General features: G+C 43.8%; 1 long non-coding RNA gene across 1 annotated transcript; it reads right to left on the reverse strand.

Annotated features, from left to right (window-relative positions):
* Positions 1-388: 388 nt before the first annotated feature.
* On the reverse strand, positions 389-11968 carry LOC146200075 (uncharacterized). Its single transcript, XR_014704795.1, has 5 exons — positions 11782-11968; positions 11401-11526; positions 11288-11306; positions 2424-2446; positions 389-859 (listed from the first exon to the last, which is right to left on the reverse strand). It is a non-coding gene; the product is annotated as an uncharacterized LOC146200075 (long non-coding RNA).
* Between the last annotated feature and the right edge of the window lie 7411 nt (positions 11969-19379).

A 19379-nucleotide genomic window follows, 5' to 3' on the forward strand; every position in this document is an offset into this window, starting at 1 on the left:
AGGGGTAGGCAATGAAGCGCGATAGCTAGATGGTATCCTCGAGGCGCTGCAGATGAAGTTATGTGTAGTTAGGAAGATAGTGACAGACCGTAAAGACTGGAGTGATATGGTCCATAGGACACGGACACGACACGAGAGTCGGACACGACTGAAGGACTGAACCTGACTGAAGAAAAATAACCCTTACCTGACTTCACTTGAAATGCAGATCTTTACGGAAGGAACCAGATTAGTTTTGTCTACCCATTTGTCTTTAGCTTGAGTCGGCATCGCACAACAGTCGGCTGTTTCGTACTTTGCCTCCTTCCGGATACGCGCGGTGCGACCCGCGGAAGCTGCGACCTTGGAAGGAAAGCCGAGCGCCGCTCTCACTATCACCATAGCGGATTATTCGCGATTTCTTTATTACATGTTACTTTTGTCTTCACTCATTTATTTTTATGCACTACGCATTCCCGACATGAATTAAACACATTCAATTGCTGCAAAGAACAGTAAGGCTAATAGGATGAGTCCTTATATAGGCACATTAGTATTCATATTGAAAGAAAATGTCTTTTGCATGATGAATTGAAAAACGTGCTGGCGAAAGAAAGTAGATGTAACAATTGGATGAACGGGCGATCATGTAACGGATAAAATATGCCAGCTTCCACACTAGCATTGTAGAGTTTTCATCCAATGACAACGTTTGGGCGAGGTTGAGGACGACGAGGTGGCTGAGGGCGAGGGAAGACGCTTCCTGGCCTCCAAGGTATTGCGAAGCACGGCCCTCCTATCTCGCAAGGCAGGCCACTTCTCAATTCTGTTAATGTATTTTGGAGGTCTCCCACAGCGTAGTGTTGAAATATATCTGCTTCTGCAACAACAATTATTCATTGTATTTAACAAACCCAGAGAAGTTATTGGAACTTTGCAGAACCAAGTCTATAGAATTAAGGTCAAGATATCAATTTTCTTCATTGCATATTTGCTTTGGAGTTAACAAAAAAACAAATTATGCACGGACCTTTGTTACATGTAGCAATGGGACCGTAATTGTTCTTTAATTGTGGCATCTGTACTCATGTTATTGCTTTATTTGCACGTCTTTTTCATGCCACTCTGTAAATCACCATCAAGCCTCCCCTGATTGTTTTCATTCCCATCTTGGGCATTAAAATAATAATATCTACAGGTCACTCACTGAATCTCATTTCTAACCAACGATAATCGATTTCTTCATCATGAAAGGTGCTGTTACCAGTCAGGCATTACTACAACTAACTATTTACTGCCCTATAGACTATTGCTAACAGCTCCTGATAGACTCTATTGCCCTGCTGATTATCTTTCAATTCGGTTGGATTCGTAATTCGCTGCTTTCGTTATAGCTTTTTTACTCCCGAGTTTGCTTCAACTGCTCTGTATTACCATCGCTGCGGACCAAATACAAAAGTGTACACAGAGTGTCGTGTCGTGCATCGTTTAAATAATCTTGTCATCTGGGCAACGTAAAAGCAAGTAGAGAAGATCATGCTCTGTGAAATGGCCCGACTAAAAGCAAACCTCACAGCCAGGTGCATTTTCTGCTTTGCAATTCAGGGCAGTACACTTAAACGTGCGCTGTTATATACGAAAAGAGCAGGTGGAGGATGCGCAGTTAGACAATATAAAATGGTGCACGTATCCGAGTAAAACACAATTAAAAGTTTTCGACATAAATCTAGTCAAACTCAAAAGCTCGCCTAAATGAAATTGATTATTATGTGTGGAATGGGCAGTTAAGTATACTGCTACACGTCCCCGGCAGCTGGTACCAGAAACGCTTGGTATGTAGACCTGCGACGTTATGAAAGCACCGAAAGCATAAAAAATGTCCTCCACTCTTCTTTAGAGGAGCTTGAAATGATCTTTAAAGTGAAGCACAAGTGCCACTCGCATTTTCGGTTGTGTCATTCGTCTGTTGCACAGTCAAGTAGGTTTCACACAACGTACCTCTAAAGTTTCGCCCTATCCTTTGCTTACAGGGCAGTTTATTTCTTTTCAGTTACGTTGTTTCAGATGCACCAAACGTAATTGGCCCAGTCTTGCTCGATAAAGGTATAAAGTTACTCTTACTTTAGCTGTTTTACGATGAAGATAGATGATAGCTGTTTATACACTGTACGAATCTAACTTTAAAGCCTTCACTCATATTCGAAACGAACTGTTTATCTGAAAGTCATGTCCCTTAACCCCGAAATATTACGCGTTTGGGCTTATCGTTAGGACGCCGGATAGGTCTAGTGTTTCTGAAAACACCTTATGCCGATCTTGCATTCTTGGAAAACATGACATCTACAAAAGGCAAAACTGCATTTTCAGCCATGCCATAGTTTCCTAACCTTCGCTAGGCTCTGTTTACGATCGCGCTCTTTAGCTAATAAAAAAAGAAGACTCACCTATTGTGTCTTTTTCTCTACCACTGTAAAATGCACAGCACAAAAAAAAGGTATCAGCTTATTTTCTCACAAATGACACTTTTTTTTAGCAAGGTAATATATTTTGCACATTGCACGTCAAAACTATAGCACTGAACATGCGATGTGACGCACCAGAGGTCGATTTCTTGTTGCATGAGTTTGTCGTTACTTAAAGGAAACGTGACAAAAACATTGTGGAAAGAAGTACGGTCTTGACTGCAAAATTCAAGTATTATTAGTATATTAATGTATGGGGAAAAGAACGCTAAATGTAAAAGAGCTGAATAAATTTTATAAGTTTCTTCATGCTTTCAGCAGCCTTCCTCTGGTTATAGGCAGAAGTAAGCCTTGGTAATAAAAAAACGTAAGGGCCGATTTACCTTGGTTTGGCAGATATACATGCAAGACAAACCTTTAGAGCTCTCTTTCCTGAGTATTTCTTTATGTAGCTTGGCTTTGTAACATTTTTCCGCTAGTAGCTAAGCCTGACTTCATCACAATCTAATAATTTTATCATTTAGATGCCTAATTTAGGTGTTAGAATGCATCGTGAAACCGCGCAAAAAGACAAGGAACAAGGAAGAAACCAACAGGGCAAAGCGCGAAACTTCAACTAGTTTATTACAACTCTGCGTCATATTTGTACATTAATCTCAATCACACAATAACCTAACAAACAATCAACACGTAACACTGGGGCGCAGGCGTGCATGAGACATCATGCTAACGTGATATGTAAACTCTTCATCAGGCACGTTTACCAAGGTTTTGATGACACACGAGCCGAATTTTTTCTTAATACAGTAAGCCTCTTTCACTTATCTACTGAGTTTAGACGTGAGCTTTTTCAAGATTATAGTCTCACGTAACCGAGGCGTGCAACCACTGCAGCGGTCCTAATGCTCAGCTATAGTAACTCAATGGTCAGCTACATTCCCTCACCCCGCCAATGCGCGTACTCCTACGTGATGCTCGTGAAGCTTGATGTGTATACAACGTCCAGTTTGTCCTATGTAGCTTTTGCCACAGGACAGGGGCATTTTGTATACGACCCCACTTTTGCACGAAAAACATTGTTAGCGTGCTTAATACCACATTCTTGATTGTGCCTTCCCTGCATCATATTGCATAGGCCGGCCAGTTTTTGGGGTGCAGTGAAGACCACCGGCACATCGCCTTTCAGGGCCAATTTTTTCAAGCGATACGAGATCTTGTGGAAATGTGGGATGGCGACAGGACTCTTGTGTTGCGCTTTTTCCCTGTGGCTGTGCTAAGGTACACCCTTAGGTTCACTGCAGGGGCCTCTTGCATAACCCTCACTACCTGCCAGGACAAACCAATCCTGGACAACCTTTGTGGCTGGAAACCCACGCTGTGTGACATTTCGAGCTTGAAGGGCTTGTCCAGAGAAGCGCGCAGGCATTTTTTTAATACCTCTTTTTACGAGCTTAGGGTGAGCTTACTGGCGGCTTGAAATACCTTATTTGAGCGAGGCTGATACTCCAGTACGAGTGGGCTTCCTGGACAACAATACATGTAACCACGGATTGCAAGACGCTTTGCGCTGCCACCTCATTGGTGAAGCTAAGACCAAAGGCACAATCGAAGATTTCTAGGACCCGGTGCACCGCAGTTGTTCCGCCCTCTTGCCTACCCCTTTGAATAAAATAGCGTAATCATTAACCTATCTAAAAAACTTAGCCGAGTATTCTATGTCAAGACCGTGCAGCAGTTCGCTTGTCACAGTATATTAAAACCAATATGTCGATCACAAAGAGGCTATCCAAGAGCCAATACAAACTCCACGCTTTTGAATGAAGTTCTTCCCTTTAAAATTAACTTTGGCGGAAGAGAAAGGCCTCGGTTCCATGAGAGGATAATCTTAAAAACGTTCGCGTCTAAACTAAGTAGCGAAGTGTATGAGGCCTACTCTATTAAGAAGTCCGGCTTGTGTGATAGCAAGTCAAAGAAAAATAGGAGCAAAAAATTTCTAAAAAGTTTTTTACACTTATTTTTCATGCGTTCTGGAAGGCCACAAGGCCGTAGTCATCAGTTCAGTTCAGTCGTTCAGTCGTGTCCGACTCTTCGTGACCCTATGGACCATGTCATGCCACGCTTTTCGGTCTCTCACTATTTTCCTAACAACACATAACTTCATCTGCAGTGCCTCTAGGATGCCATCTAACCATCGCGTTCGCTGCCTACCCCTTCTCTGGCGACCCTCAACCTTTCCCAACATCAAATCTTCTCCAGCGACTCCTCTCTTCTCATCAGATGATCAAAGTAGCTGAGCTTTAACTTCAGAATTTGACCCTCCAATTAGCAGCCAGGGTTTATGGTCGACAATATCGACTGATTTGATCCGGCAGTCCAAGGCACTCTCGACAGTCTCCGCCAGCATCACAATTCAAACGCGTCAATTCTTCGGCGGTCAGCCTTCTTCACAGTCCAACTCTCGCTTCCATACATCACAACTGGAAAGATCATAGCACGAATTATACTGATCTTGGTTGGCAGACTAATGTATCTGCTCTTTACTAGGCGGTAAAGGCAAACCATGGCTCTCTTTGCCAGAAGCAGGCGGCTCCTAATTTCATGGCTGCAGTCTCCTTCCGGGGTAATCTTCGAGCCCAAGAGGAGAAAGTCTGTCACAGCTTCCGCTTCTTGTCCCTTCAAGCTCCAGGACCTGATAGGGCAAGACGTAATGATCTTTGTCTTTTTAATGTTCAGTTTAAGCCCAAACTTCTCACTTTCTTCTTGCACGCGCATCAGACGTCTCTTGAGTTCCACTTCACTTTCTGCCATTAAAGTGGTATCATCCGCATATCTAAGGTTGTTGATACGTTTTCCAGCAATCTTCACTCCAGCTGAAGACTCGTCCAGAACGGCCTTCATAATGATGCACTCTCCATATAGGTTAAATAGGCAGGGTGACAATATACAGCCTTGTCTCACTTCTTTCTCAATAGGAAACCAATCAGTAAGACCATGCCCAGTTCTGACTGTGGCATGTTGCCCTTCATACAGGTTCCTGAGGAGACAGATGAGATAAATTGGAACTCGCATCTCTTGGAGAGCTTGCCACAATCTGCTGTGATATACGCAGTCAAACGCTTTCGCATAATCAATAAAGCAGAAGTAGATGTGTTTCTGGAACTTTCTTGCTTTTTCCATGATCCAGCGAAGTTTGGCAACCTGGTCTCTAGTTCCTCTGCCCTTGCGAAACCCAACTTGCATGTCCGGAAACCCCCGATCCAAATACTGCTGCAGCCTACCTTGGAGGATTTTCAACATCACCCTACTAGCATGCGAAATAAACGCGATCGTGCGGTAGTTGGAACAATCTTTGCCACTGTCTTTCTTTGGAATGGGGATGTAAACTGACCTCCTCCAAAACTGTGACCACTACAGGGTTGTCGAAATCTTTCGACATAATGTATGCAGAATGTTAAAAGCGTCATGGTTGAGGTTTTGAAGCAACTCAGCTGGAATGCAAGCAATTCCGCTAGCTTTGTTCTTAGCAAGGCTGGCTAAGGCCCATTCAACTTCCCTCTTCAGGATGCCCGGCTCGAGATCAGTAATCACAACCGTCTTGTGTTGGGTTAGCCCATCCGGGTCCTTCTTGTACAGTTCTTCTGTGTATTCCTGCCACTTTTTCTTTATCTCTGACGCTTCAGTGAGGTCCTTGCCTAGTTTTTCCTTTGTCACGCCCAGCCTATCACAGAAGCTTCCTTTGATATCTTTGATTGTCTTATACAGAGCTCTTGTGTTCCTTAATTGGCTGTTGTCCTTAACTGCTTGGCACTGTATGTTTAGGAAGGCATTCTTATCTCTCCTTGCTATTTTCAGAAAATCCGCATTGAGAACCCTGTATCTTTCTTTTTCCCCCATAACTTTTGCCATCCTCCTTTCCTCATCATCATCATCATCGTCAGCCTGATTATACCCACTGCAGGGCGAAGGCCTCTCCCATATTTCTCCCCTTAACCCGGTTCTTTGCTAGCTGCATCCACTTGACCCCTGCGAACTTCTTAATCTCATCCGCCCACCTAACATTCTGCCGCCCCCTGCTACGCTTTCCTTCCCTTGGAATCCAGTTTGTTACCCTCAGCGACCATCGGCTATCCTCTCTTCGCACTACATGTCCTGCCCATGTCCATTTCTTCTTCTTAATTTCTACTAGAATGTCGGTATTTTGAGTTATTTCTCTGACCCACTCTGCACGCTTTCTATCTCTTAATGTTGCCCCTACCATTTTTCGTTCCATAGACCTCTGGGTTGTCCTCAACTTAAGTAGAACTCTCTTGGTTAGCCTCCATGTTTCAGCCCCATAGGTGAGTACAGGCAATATGCAACTGTTGTATACTTTCCTCTTGAGCGATACCGGTAAGCTGCTAGTCATAATCGGCGAGTACTTGCCAAATGCGCTCCATCCCAATCTTATTCTTCTTATTTCCTTTTCATGGTCCGGATCTGCGGTTACTACCTGTCTTAAGTAGACATATTCGCCTACTATTTCCAGTATTTCGCTACCTAATGTAAACTGTTGTTCCTTCCCGAGGCTGTTGAACATTACCTTAGTCTTCTGCATATTGATTTTCAAGCCTACCTTTCTACTTTTCCTGTCTAGGTCATCAATCATTATTTGCAGTTCATCCCCCGAATTGCTTAGCAAGGCAATGTCATCGGCAAATCGCAGATTACTGAGGTATTCTCCATCTACCCTTATCCCTAACTGCTCCCATTCCAAATCTCTGAATACTTCTTCTAAACAAGCGGTGAATAGTACTGGGGAGATTGTGTCTCCTTGCCTAACACCTTTCTTTATGGAAATTTTGTTACTTGCTTTATGCAGAACTATGGTTGCTGTGCAGCCACTATATATATCTTCCAGCACTTTCACGTACGGCTCGTCTACCCCCTGATTTCGCAATGCCTGCATCACCGCTGAGGTTTCAACTGAGTCAAATGCTTTTTTGTAATCAATGAATGCTATGTATAAGGGCTGGTTATATTCCGAGCATTTTTCTATCACCTGATTGATGGTATGGATATGATCGATAGTAAAGTACTGTTTCCGAAACCCTGCTTGATCCTTTGCTTGATTGCAGTGTAAGGTTGTCCTAATTCTGTTAGTGATTACCTTAGTAAATAGCTTATACGTAACAGACAGTAAGCTGATTGGCCTGTAATTTTTAAGGTCCTTAGAGTCCCCTTTCTTGTGAATGAGGATAATGTTTGCATTCTTCCATGGTTCCGGTACCGTCGATGACACCAGGCACTGCGTATACAGGGTGGCCAGTTTTTCTAGCACAATATCTCCCCCGTCCTTCAGCAAATCTGTAGTTATCTGATCCTCTCCAGCTGATTTCCCCCTTTTCATAGTTTCTAGTGCTTTCTTGACCTCGTCCTTCGTCACTGGTGAAACATCTGACTGTTTTTCCCTACCGCCAATCTCATTACGGTCCTTACTACTTTGGCTACTGTAGAGATCTGTATAGAACTCCTCGGCTACTTTGACTATCTTTTCCATATTAGTGATGACGTTGCCCGCCTTGTCCCTTATCGCATTCATCTGGTTTTTGCCTATGCCCAGCTATTTGCCTTTCCTCAGCTATTTGCAAAGCCTCTTCAGATAACCAGTTTGCTTTCTTGCATTTGTTTTGCTTCTGAACTACCTTAGTAGAAAATTCTTGTATTATATCGCGAACATCAGTCCACATCTCTTCAGGCTCTCTGTCCTCTAGATCTAATTCTTGAAATCGATTCCTCACTTTCACATGTGTTATGGTGAGGCTACCCCCCCCCCCCCAAAAAAAAAAATAATGTGCCTCTGCCCATGCCACTAGGTATAACGGGCTTAAAACTTCCACAGCATATTCTGATGGAATTTGATCCAGATCATACCTGAAAGGCCTTCTAGTTTTCTGCGTTTTCCTCAATCGAAGCTTAATTTTGCAACAAGAAGCTGATGATCGGTGCCACAATCGGCCCAAGGCCTTGTTTTTACTGCTTGTGTAGCGCTTCTCCATCGCTGCTGGCAAAGAATATAATCGATCTGATTCCTGTACAGACCCTCCGGTGAAGTCCATGTGTACAGGCGCCTCTTGTGCTGTTGAAACTGAGTATTAACTATGGTCAGGTTGTTTTCTTGATAAATCTCTACTAGCCTCTGCCCAGCTTCATTTGGCTCACCAAGACCGAACTTGCCTATAATTCCGGATATTTCTTCACTCCCCACCTTAGCATTCCAGTCTCCTATGAGAAAAATTGGTTTGGTTTGGTTTGGTTTGTAGGGTTTAACGTCCCAAAGCAACTCAGGCTATGAGAGACGCCGTAGTGGAGGACTCCGGAAATTTCGACCACCTGGGGTTCTTTAACGTGCACTGACATCGCACAGCACACGGGCGCCTTGCTTTTCGCCTCCATCGAAAAGCTGCCGCCGAGGCCGGGATTCGATCCCGCGTCCTCGGGAACAGTAGTCGAGCGCCGTAACCACTGCGCCACCCCGGCGGGGCCTATGAGAAAAATTACGTGCGGTCTAAAAGGCATTGCAGGTCAGTATAAAATCTCTCAACGTAAGCTTCTTCAGCAGTAGTGGTTGGTGCATTGACTTGAATAACTGTTACGTTGAAAGGGTGACCTTGGATCCGAAGTGAAATCATTCGGTCGTTTTTGGGTTGTACCCTCGTACTGCTTTGCCCATTCTTCTGTTTAATATGAGAGGGACCCCATTCCTTCTCTCGGATTCGTTCCCACAATAAAAGACATAATGGTCTCCGGAGTTAAATTCTCCCATTTCGGTCCACTTGAGCTCGCTGATACCCAAGATATCAATGTTCAATCTGTCCATTTCTCGCTTGACGACATCCAGTTTACCTTGCATCATTGATCTTACATTCCATGTTGCTATGTAATATATCTCCTTGCAACATCGGACTTTCCAGTCGCTTCCCGACACATCCACAACTGAGCGGCGTCCTTTTGGCTTTAGCCCAGCCGCTTCATTCGTCCTGGAGCTACTAGGAATCGCCATTTGTTCATTCCCAGTAACATGTGGGACGCCTTCCAACCTTGGGGGGGGGGGGGCTCATCTCTCGGCGCCATATCATTAATGCTATTGTGAATGGCCGTAGGGTTTTCTTGGCAAGAAATACTGGAGTGAGTTGCCATTACCTGCTCCAGTGAATCACATTTTGGTAGAACTCTCTGCCGTGACCTGTCTATCTTGGGTGGCCCTACACAGCAGAGCTCACGACTTCATCGAGTTTCGCAAGCCCCTCCACCACGACATAGTCATCAACTGTATCTTTAAGAGCGCAGAAAAGTTTGTCCTGAGGAATGGAATAAATTAGGTCTGTTACGACTATTGAAAAAGGAAACAAAGTTTCATTAGAGCTCTGATGCTCACGAAGAAATGAGATAACCTCTTTTGAATTCTTTATCATGTGCGGGTCCGCAATTCGGAGTATACGCAGATGTTTTTGAAGAAATTAGAGATAGCCCCCTGCCACGTATCGGGCTCAAAAACGATGACTCTAAAGGGAACGCCTTCTCTTTGGGCTTTGGTAGAAAGGAAAGGCCTCCGTTTCATGAGACAATAGACTTAAAAACGTTCGCGTCTAAACTAAGTAGCGAAGTATACGAGGCCTACTCTATTAAGAGGGAATTCAATAAGCAAATCTTCGGTCAACTTGTCTGATAAAGACTTTGCATATCTGGATAGCATGATGTCCTGTGCCTGCGCACCAGTGTTACGTGATGATTGTTTGTTAGGTTATAGTGTGATTGTAATGAATTTGTAAAATGTGACGCACCGTTGTAATAGACTAGTTGAAGTTCCGCGCTTTGCACTGTTGGATTCTTCCTTGCCCCTTGCCTTTTTGCGCGGTTTCATGATGCATTGTAATATTAGTCACCAACTAGCCCGCCTGTCACTATTATACTAATTAAGGTTTTTAGTTCAACTTTTTTTGAGGAGATGAAGACAATCACGAAGACGACATCAGAGAGCAGTGTTAAATTTTTCACTGAAACATTTTCCAGCGACATTGATCCTACATCTACAATTTAGGTGAGGATTTTCCAGAGACATTGATTATACATCTAAAATTTATGTGAGGATTTTCCAGCATCATTGATCCTACATCTACAATTTATGTGAGGTAGAAACTAAATCACTGTGAATAAATATTTGTGTCTGCACCAAACTCTGGCCAGACCCGCACTCTGGGTGTGTGCCATGTAAAGAGGCAACAAGAAGACTAGTACCTGCGCAGGTGAAGAAATCAGCTACTGCGATGGCGCAGTAGTCTGACGCGACAGCAAAGGGTAAAAGTTTGCTTTGGACGGCGTACGAAAGAAACCTGCGGCAGATTCTCTCTCGCGGTATTGCTTGAAAGAGTTTTGCTGCCACCTTAAGCGAAATCACAGAATGCGAATGGCAATGCTCCTGCACAGCATCTGTTATCATGGACTGTCTTTGCCGAAAGTGACCAGGCAGCACATTTTGTTTCTCAATCATATAGTTAACTGCCTGAGGCGAACGGAAAATATAACACAGCTTTGAAACGTGAGGATGAAGGGTTGGCTTACGTTAGGCAGGTTTAGCGCTCAACGGATGTCTATAACTGCGCGGTGCTTTGTTACTTTCCAAAAAAACTGCACTTTCCCGACATGTTATGATAAGTGTGCCGGTTGTTACTCTATGTATGTGCAGATACCCTCCCCTCGAATACGGTAGAAATATGGTGTAAAGAAAAATGCTTCACATTCGAACTTTTCCTAAGGAAAATCAGTAAACACGGGACTCTGCTGACTGGCAAAGGCCACAAAGCACTTACGTATTAGTCGGCGCCCCATCTGAAAAAAAAATAGGTAGAGAGTTTTTAATGAGAGCTTACAATATCCTTGATGAAATAATTGTAAACGAAATTCCAAGAAATAGATTACGTACCTACGGCAAGACCGGCAGCAACGATTAGGAGTGTAAGGCTGAAGGACTTCATTTTCATCTTTCGTTCCAAGCCCGGCTTCAAGCGTGTTTTGACGCGCTAGTGTTTACGTGCTGCGTATGTGAGCCCTGCAAATTATGATTACAGATTACTCGTTTCTGCAGTGGAAATTTTAGATAACCGTTTCCACAATACACTGGTAGCTTTTCACACTGTTTGCGAAATGCACTCCTCTTTCGTGTTAGGCAATCTATTACACAGCGTAAGCATTCCGCTGGAGCCTATACTTGTTTTACAGATTATATTGAGTTAGATATTACTGGCAGAGAAAATGTAATTCAAAACGTTATGAATATGATTACAAAATCACAGAACGCACTTACCACTGTTTACTTGCTAGTTAGGTTGAACTGATCAGATGTCCTCGGCGCATATAGGGAACACCCAGCTAACACGATGAACGCACATCCCAGTCAGCCAGCCGCTGAAGAGCAGCTGCTTCAATGCTCTCTTCGTGTATATATTGAAATACGCAGGCAAATGGCGGAATGACATGTTGGTTCGAGATGTTGCTGTTTGCCAAATGATTGTTCGCGGCTTTCACATACCTTATCACTCCATTAGAGCTCTCCCTCGAGAGGTTTATGGAACATAAACAATGGCACAATGGCGGCTGGACACATATGCAGGTGTATTTTGCACTGTTTTAGCAAACGAACCAATTTGGCAGGAAATTCCCAAGGCAAAACATTCCTTCCAATAGAACCTGATTAGATAACGTTGTCGATATAGCCAAACAATGTGCGTGCTGCGAATGATAACCAGTAGGTGCGGATGGATTTTCCGGTTGCAAGGTCTTTGCCTAAAATAAGCCCGACAATCCTAATGACAAAAAAATGGATATCCGAATCTTTGCCTTGACATTTATTTAGCCTTCCATCATCAATTTTTTTTTAAGCCCCGTAGGGCCTGCCAAAAATTGCCATAGCCGACGGTATTTCACGTCGTCTCGGCGGGGTATTGGGAAAAGTGGGGTATTTGGAAAACTTTTCATTTTCATTCATAAAGGAGCTCAGCAACCTAGTGTTTGGCGCATGATGGCCATAGTTGCCTATGTGCCAAAAAACCCAACCCCACCAACCAACCGTCATCAATTTAAGCGAAGGCAAGAAAAATGACGCACCCATAAAAATAGTTGAGTACAAGAGCATCGATCTCATTTAAGAGTTATCAGGGGAATGAATAACCACGTTTTTTTGTGACACGATAATTCCGATATATTCACATATTCTATATTCCGTTCCCATCTTTTTCGCTAGGTGACTTCGAGTTTGAGCCGTTGAATGAAAGCACCACAATACTCACTTCCCCAGTTCAAAGTTAGAACATTTTGCCCTGCCTTTTCGGTTACCTTTACACCTGTTAAAATGGTTGGATCCCAATGAGCTTGAAAGCTGTTATGATACCTTATTTCAGCTGTTTATTACAGCATGTCACTGATGACATCAAAAGAAATAATGCTTGCCGGCTAATTTTCATTCCTTCCTGTCGGGCTTTTTATTTGCGTGCACCATCCATGGTGGACAGTTAGCGTGTCATAATTTTTCTGAAAACGCTTACTAGGTATTTATTAGTGAAATGTTTTCTGATAATGCCGTAAACAAAATTATACCATTGTAAAGATTGTCTTGTTAGCGGCCTTGTAGCTAGACGAAGTAAAAAGAACAAAAATTGCGTAATAAATAGGCACCGAAATTTCAAAGCGAACATTATATAATCCCAGAAATTTGATCTGAATTTGTTCTTTTCGGCCCCGCACATACTTTCCTGTCTGTGCGGTTGCATCTCCGGTTCTTAGCGAGAGCCTGTGTGCAAAACAAAGCACCAAACGAAGTTGACAATGTGTGCTGTGGAGATAGTGTATTCTATCACTAGCGAAACATACTTTACAGAGCGTACATTTTTGTTCGCTCGGTGTATTGAACGCATATTGTTTCGTGAGGTCACGGCAGAGGATCCCCCGTGCATCTACGCAATCACGAGTAGTACAATCTGCACACACGATACAATTGTGGTCGACGGAGGTTAACCTCCTTTCACCTTGCAAAAATATCTATCGATTACACTGAGCGCCAAAATTAGGTTTTTGTCCAAAATGTTTACTTCAACAAAAGGTGTGTTTTCAGTCTATTGAACCTTGATCAACATTCATGCCAAACAGAGTTAAGCTAGATATGTTTGATGACTTTTTAAGTGCAAAATGATGGTGTAATAAATAACCTCTGATACACATCTACGTGGTGGATATGGAACTAAGATGGCGTCATAGCCATTTTCTTTAGCACAGACATTATATATATATCCCAGGCCTTGTCCACCATTGCCGTCTGGGCATTGCTTTCAGAACTGAGCACCATAGCCTCCCCCATGCATGATTGATGCTGCAGACTGTAAATTGTGATAAATGCTGGGTTTCTGCTCGTCAGTATTGAAATCATCTCAGTCCAGTGCCAGTAAATCCTGTTAAGTGTCTGATGTGTGAAAATTTATTTTGGAGCTCTAGCCAGACCACTTGCCTTGCCTTGGAGTAAGTTTTGTACGTTGCTGGTATTGAAATTGTGGTAATTTGGTACGGCTGTCTGAAAGAATTGGCTCTGACATAACCTCCTCTGATAAGCGTTTTGCACGGAAGAATGAGGCTGCCGTGCGTGCACCGTAATTCCCATGCATCCTTAGCTTTCTCAAGGCGCAGAGCTCTATCATTCGATAGTTACCTGCAGTGCAATAACAAAAATCTATTCTCCCATTTCCCACTCCTGTATAAGAGTATAAAAAATGTACATTATTTTTGCGCTTTAATGTTAACTCCACCTGTACACCCAGATACGGGCTCTCGAATTGGGACTGACTAAAACGCATTTTAAAACCGCGTCCATCTCACTCTGCGCTGCCTAAACACCACAAAATGTCTTCGCGTCATGCATAACAACAGGGTATTGTAACTTTTGCGAGTGCCAAACAATGTTCGTCGTATGCTCCCGGAAGTAGAAATTATTTGGGAACCCCGGCTTTAGCTATGTATCGGTGCAGTTACAAAAAGAGCAAAAAAGGTGGCTGAATTCTTGAGAGCTACGTACGAAATGCCGCACGTGTGTCAAGAGTGGTTGCTGCGCCATTTTCCAACAAGCGTTCAATATTACGACCGGCGCCAAATTTCAAACAACGTAGTACACGCAAGAATTTTTAACTAAAGTAGAAACGCACTACTCAGTAAAGGGTTCGACACGGTCGGCTTAACAACGTGGGTATCGCAATATTTATCAGCCGGTCACCATAATATGGGACCTGTAAACATGATCGCAGCATTTTCTCGCACCACCCGCGTGAAACCATGCAAGCCGTTTTTTTTTTTTTTTCTTTTTTTTTCTCGGCACACATGAAGAATAAGTGCACCTTGCACATATAGTATTGCTTTAAATGAGTTTTGTGTTATTGGCCTAAACGTGTCTGGTAACGTCAAAACAGCATAGTGGTTAGATGGCTGACCAATAGATGCCAAGTTTGGTTCAGTGAGGTCATATCACCCCAAGGCTGGGTTTTGCGCGAGAGGGAAGGTCATGTTAGGGGGCGTTCATTACCAGAAAAGTCCATGAAATTTTCTGAGATGCCTTTCGCCCTTTCTACCTCCCAGTAGCTTTTTCTTCGTTCAGTTTATTTTTCCAGTTTTGCATAACATCTCCGTAAAATATTCCTAGTTACGCCTTAACCGCAACGTACTATTTTAATCGCTGGAATAGCTAGCATTCCTGCACTTCCTTTTTGTAGCTCGAGTGGTCTTATTTTGTTGATGCATAGCGCGTTGTCAGGGGCCTTAGGTTTATTGCTTATCTCGCACTTGATAACCTCTCGACAACGCACATTTATATTTGTACATTGCAGTAGGTTACAGTCAACGAGTATCAGGTAAAATGCCAACAGCGGCAGGCACACCTTACCTGTTATCCTTACTGATATTCCCGCGTCATCGCGCAAGGACCGAGGTGGTGATGATTTCTTACTATTCCGGTTGCATTACTGAAGGCTGCCTGCATAATTTCGTAGAATTCTATATTTTCTGGATTACAAAATAGTTCATTTGAAATTATGTAAAAAATTCGGCGTTGTGCACAATTTACAATTTCCTAAAGCTTCACAGGCATCCTGCGTAGCGTAGCCTCCCGCTACAGCTCGACTGTTGTGCTTTTTTCAGCATTTAGCAGATGACCCTAGAGACCTAAGTTGGCACCAAATATTTTATTTGGTTTAGAGTTGTCTTGTATATGATGATTACAGGAACGCTACTGCGCGTGCGTTTTTCACCCGCCACACATGTCATTATCTTCGTTTTCCAATGACGTAACTCGAAATATGTCCGATGATGCACGTCTGAAGTATACCGCAAACTTCAAATCGTCGAGTTAGTGTGATTACCAGCCATCTACACGCAGACAGAAAACAAAGAGGCCACTGGTGTTCGCAGGTAGACGCACCACGGGCACAAAACCCTACGCTAACGATGAACATATAGCCACAATCTTAAATAATTACTGATGCTGTCATGCGGTCGACCTCGGGAGACTGGCATGCACTCGTATTCTTTGCTCGGGAAGCTAGTCCGCGAGTTGGTTAGCACAGTCGTGTCTTCGTTCGCCAGTGCTTATGTTTTGGTGACAGTAAATCTGCGTACTTAGCTCTACTGGTTTCTGTAAAATTCTGGTCACAGGATCGCAACAATATCATCTCGATCGAGCACATTATCTTCCGTCGGAGCACATAGCCTCCGACGGTGGTACCTGCGGCCTAGGTGTTGGAGATTGCTGAGCGTACAACGTGTCTTCGTGAAAGAGTAGGGCCTTTGAATCATTTCCTTGCACATCCTGCTACTGAGTTCGCATCTTTTCCCGTACTGTACACGCTTGGGTTCGCATGTATGTCCAGCTGGTGAACTGGTTAGGCCACAACCGAGGCCCTTCACGTTATCCGGGCTCGGGCTAACATCCATACCATGTCCCATTTGGTAGCATTTATGGCTGACCTAATATTTTCTTTTATAGAAGGCAGCGCGTCATGCCACCGCTCAAACTGGTCCAGTAGGGAACACGCTTTCCCTCCAATAATATCAGCACTCTGAGTGATTGACTTCCAAACGTCGCGAACCCTGAAGGGAAAGGTTTCTAGAGGGCTAGAGATTAACAATGATATTTGAATCCGCCAGGTGTGTTGGATGTATGCCCCTCTTGCCGCTACCTTCCGGCGTTGCAACATAGCAGGTCATCTTAACCCGCTCACCGCCATGAAAAAATTATTTGATGCCAATATAATTGTCAACTCGTTGAGGCGTATGGGTGGCCACAAGGATCGTGTTTTGCTTCAGATTTGACTGTATCAATTTTTAAATTATTTCCGCCAGGGTAGCACCAACTGCTGCTCTGATCAGTTGAGAACTTGCAATCTGAAAGCAGGTTTAAAATTTTCATTTGGTTTAGAAATTGCGTTTTAAATAAATTGGGTTTGAAGTTCTAGCTGCAACAGTTACTGTGATATGCTCACCTTTTTATTCCAATCCATTTTTTTCGGTCCGAGATACCACAGTAAAACACTCCCGGTCACTCTAAGTACTTTCTTCATTTGACTAATAACGGCTTGCACCTATGTGATGGTAACCGTATTATAGCCATAGATAAGTAAGCAGGCTGTCGTCCAGGCTTGTGGCCCTGATTTAAATACTGTCAGAAAGGTGGGCAAGAGAGCTCCTTGCAAACTGGTTATTGGTCTTCAAGGAATAACTGTCTACCCTATTTTTCCTTTCAATGCGCGAACTGTACGTCGTAATGCGGCTTCCGATCTCTCTCCTTTTTTTTCAGATTTTTTAATTAAGTCTTTGAAGTGGGTTCGTCACCTTAGCTGCTGCATTACAAGTCGATGTGCACAGAGCAACCAGTTTGCGCACCCAGTATATGGAGAATTTGAATACATGTTAAAATTATTTAATTTAATTGTTCATGGAAGAGTGAAAATTTTGGCGTTTCTAGTTTTCCGTTTTCATTACAAATTATTATGCTAACCTGTTTGCGCAAACAGAATATGCAGCATCTGAATAATTGTTAAAATCAGTTAGTTTGATTGTTCATTGCAAACTGAAAATTTCAACGTTTGTAGTGTTCAGTTCTCACAAAAAATCATTATGCTTACACAATTTATATTTCTTTTAGATATCAATAATGTTATCAGGCGGTAAGTCAGAGAACGAAGAACAGAGAGAGACAACCGATAACCGTAAGATGAGTTAAGTGAATCGCGGCGGACCTAGCGTGAAAGCTCCTGGCCGCGCCACAGCCCGTTTCTTCTTCGTCCGTACCGTTACTTGGGCCCACCCAGCAATTGTGTTGATCGTGGACGAGGAAGGCTGTCAACGTCAATAAGATTCATGACATGAAGATGGGTGTGACGGATGGGTGAACATAGAAGAAGGAAGAAGACACCGGTTTGCCGCCCCAATAATCCCCCAATGAACCCTAGCCGAAGACGCTTTCGGGCCACAGGTCGCCAAGGTCTGACGGCCAATACCCAGGCGCGCGCCGCAAGGCATGGCAAGGGGTGATTACATAATCGGCGTATCGTGTCGTTGAGTTGTTTTGTTGGCATGCCGGTCAGTAAGATCATCTGGTCAATCGTGTTTCTTGTCGTGGCTTGTGGTTGTGTGGGCGGCATCTCTGGTCAGTTGAATCATTTGGATGATCTCTCCGTCATCGTGCCTTGTAGTCGGGACGGGGTACGAGGTGGTGGAACAGCGAGGTCTCATCAGGTCTGCCAAGCTGGGGCAGAGCCAAAGGATGCGTCCCACGTACCCACTGCCGGCAGCGGAAGACAAAGTGGTGCGCTGAAGATCCGGGCCATGATGAGGAAGGATGAACTATCACTTTCAACCAAAATGGTATGGGGTAGCAATGCAGAGGGCAGAGAGAAGATTACCGATGATCGTGAGATGAATTTATTTAATCGCAGCGGCCCTAGCGTCAGCGTTCCTGTCCTCACCGCGTATTGCCATTCCCTCAAAACTGTAGCAACAGAAGTGTCAGGTGGCGTCACTAAAAAATAAAACACAAATAAAAGGAAGTCAATAAAGCTGTATGCTTTTTATTGCGAAAGCAATACTACTCTAGGTTTCGAGCCTTCAGCGTGGCGCGGCCTTACCCACGTGGTGCTGTGACGTCACACCCCACGTGACACTAGGGTGAAAGCTGGGTTATCAACTCAAGCGGTCGGAGTACCGTAGCCGCACCCACGTGACGCTGGGACGTCACAAATCACGAGACACAAAAGCGAGAGATGGGCTGACAGGAGCTGGCAAATCGGGTCTCTCGTTTCACATGAGACGGTTACGTCAGAATCAGCCTGCTAAGACCCTGGCATTCATGTTACCCCTAAAGGCCACTAAGGCACGTTCATATGGGTTGGTTAAAGCGGGGCTGAGGAAGAAGAAAAAGAGAAGAACGCTCGGTCACCCGCAGCTAATGCTTTCGCTGAATATTTGGTTCAGCAGCGTTGAACTCTTGTATTTTTTTTCGTGTATAGATTGAAGTGCATAAACTAAAATGCATACGCAATAAAATAGTTTGCTGGATTAAAATTGCTTCCAGTAATCCTATGATCATGCCAGTTGCATCCGTCGCGCCATCTTTAGTGTGTTGGATCAAAATGAATAAGAGCGCGTTTAATGACAGCACTACCCGTCGCTTCCATGGCACAATTGATTAACACCGCCTACCTCACTGTAAGACGTGTTCGATTCCTGTGAGTACAATTTTTTTAATGTTCACAACAGTCCAATAAATTACACCCTTATTTCCTGGGGTATGTTCCCCTTTAGGTTGCATAATATCATGTTGTTGTTTTTTTTTGTTCTTAACAACAGCAAAACCAGCCGCGAACGCAGCCAGGA

Source organism: Amblyomma maculatum, chromosome 2 (assembly GCF_055883805.1).
Source record: "Amblyomma maculatum isolate TAMU_Amacu chromosome 2, ASM5588380v1, whole genome shotgun sequence".
In the NCBI taxonomy this organism is placed as follows: domain Eukaryota; kingdom Metazoa; phylum Arthropoda; class Arachnida; order Ixodida; family Ixodidae; genus Amblyomma; species Amblyomma maculatum.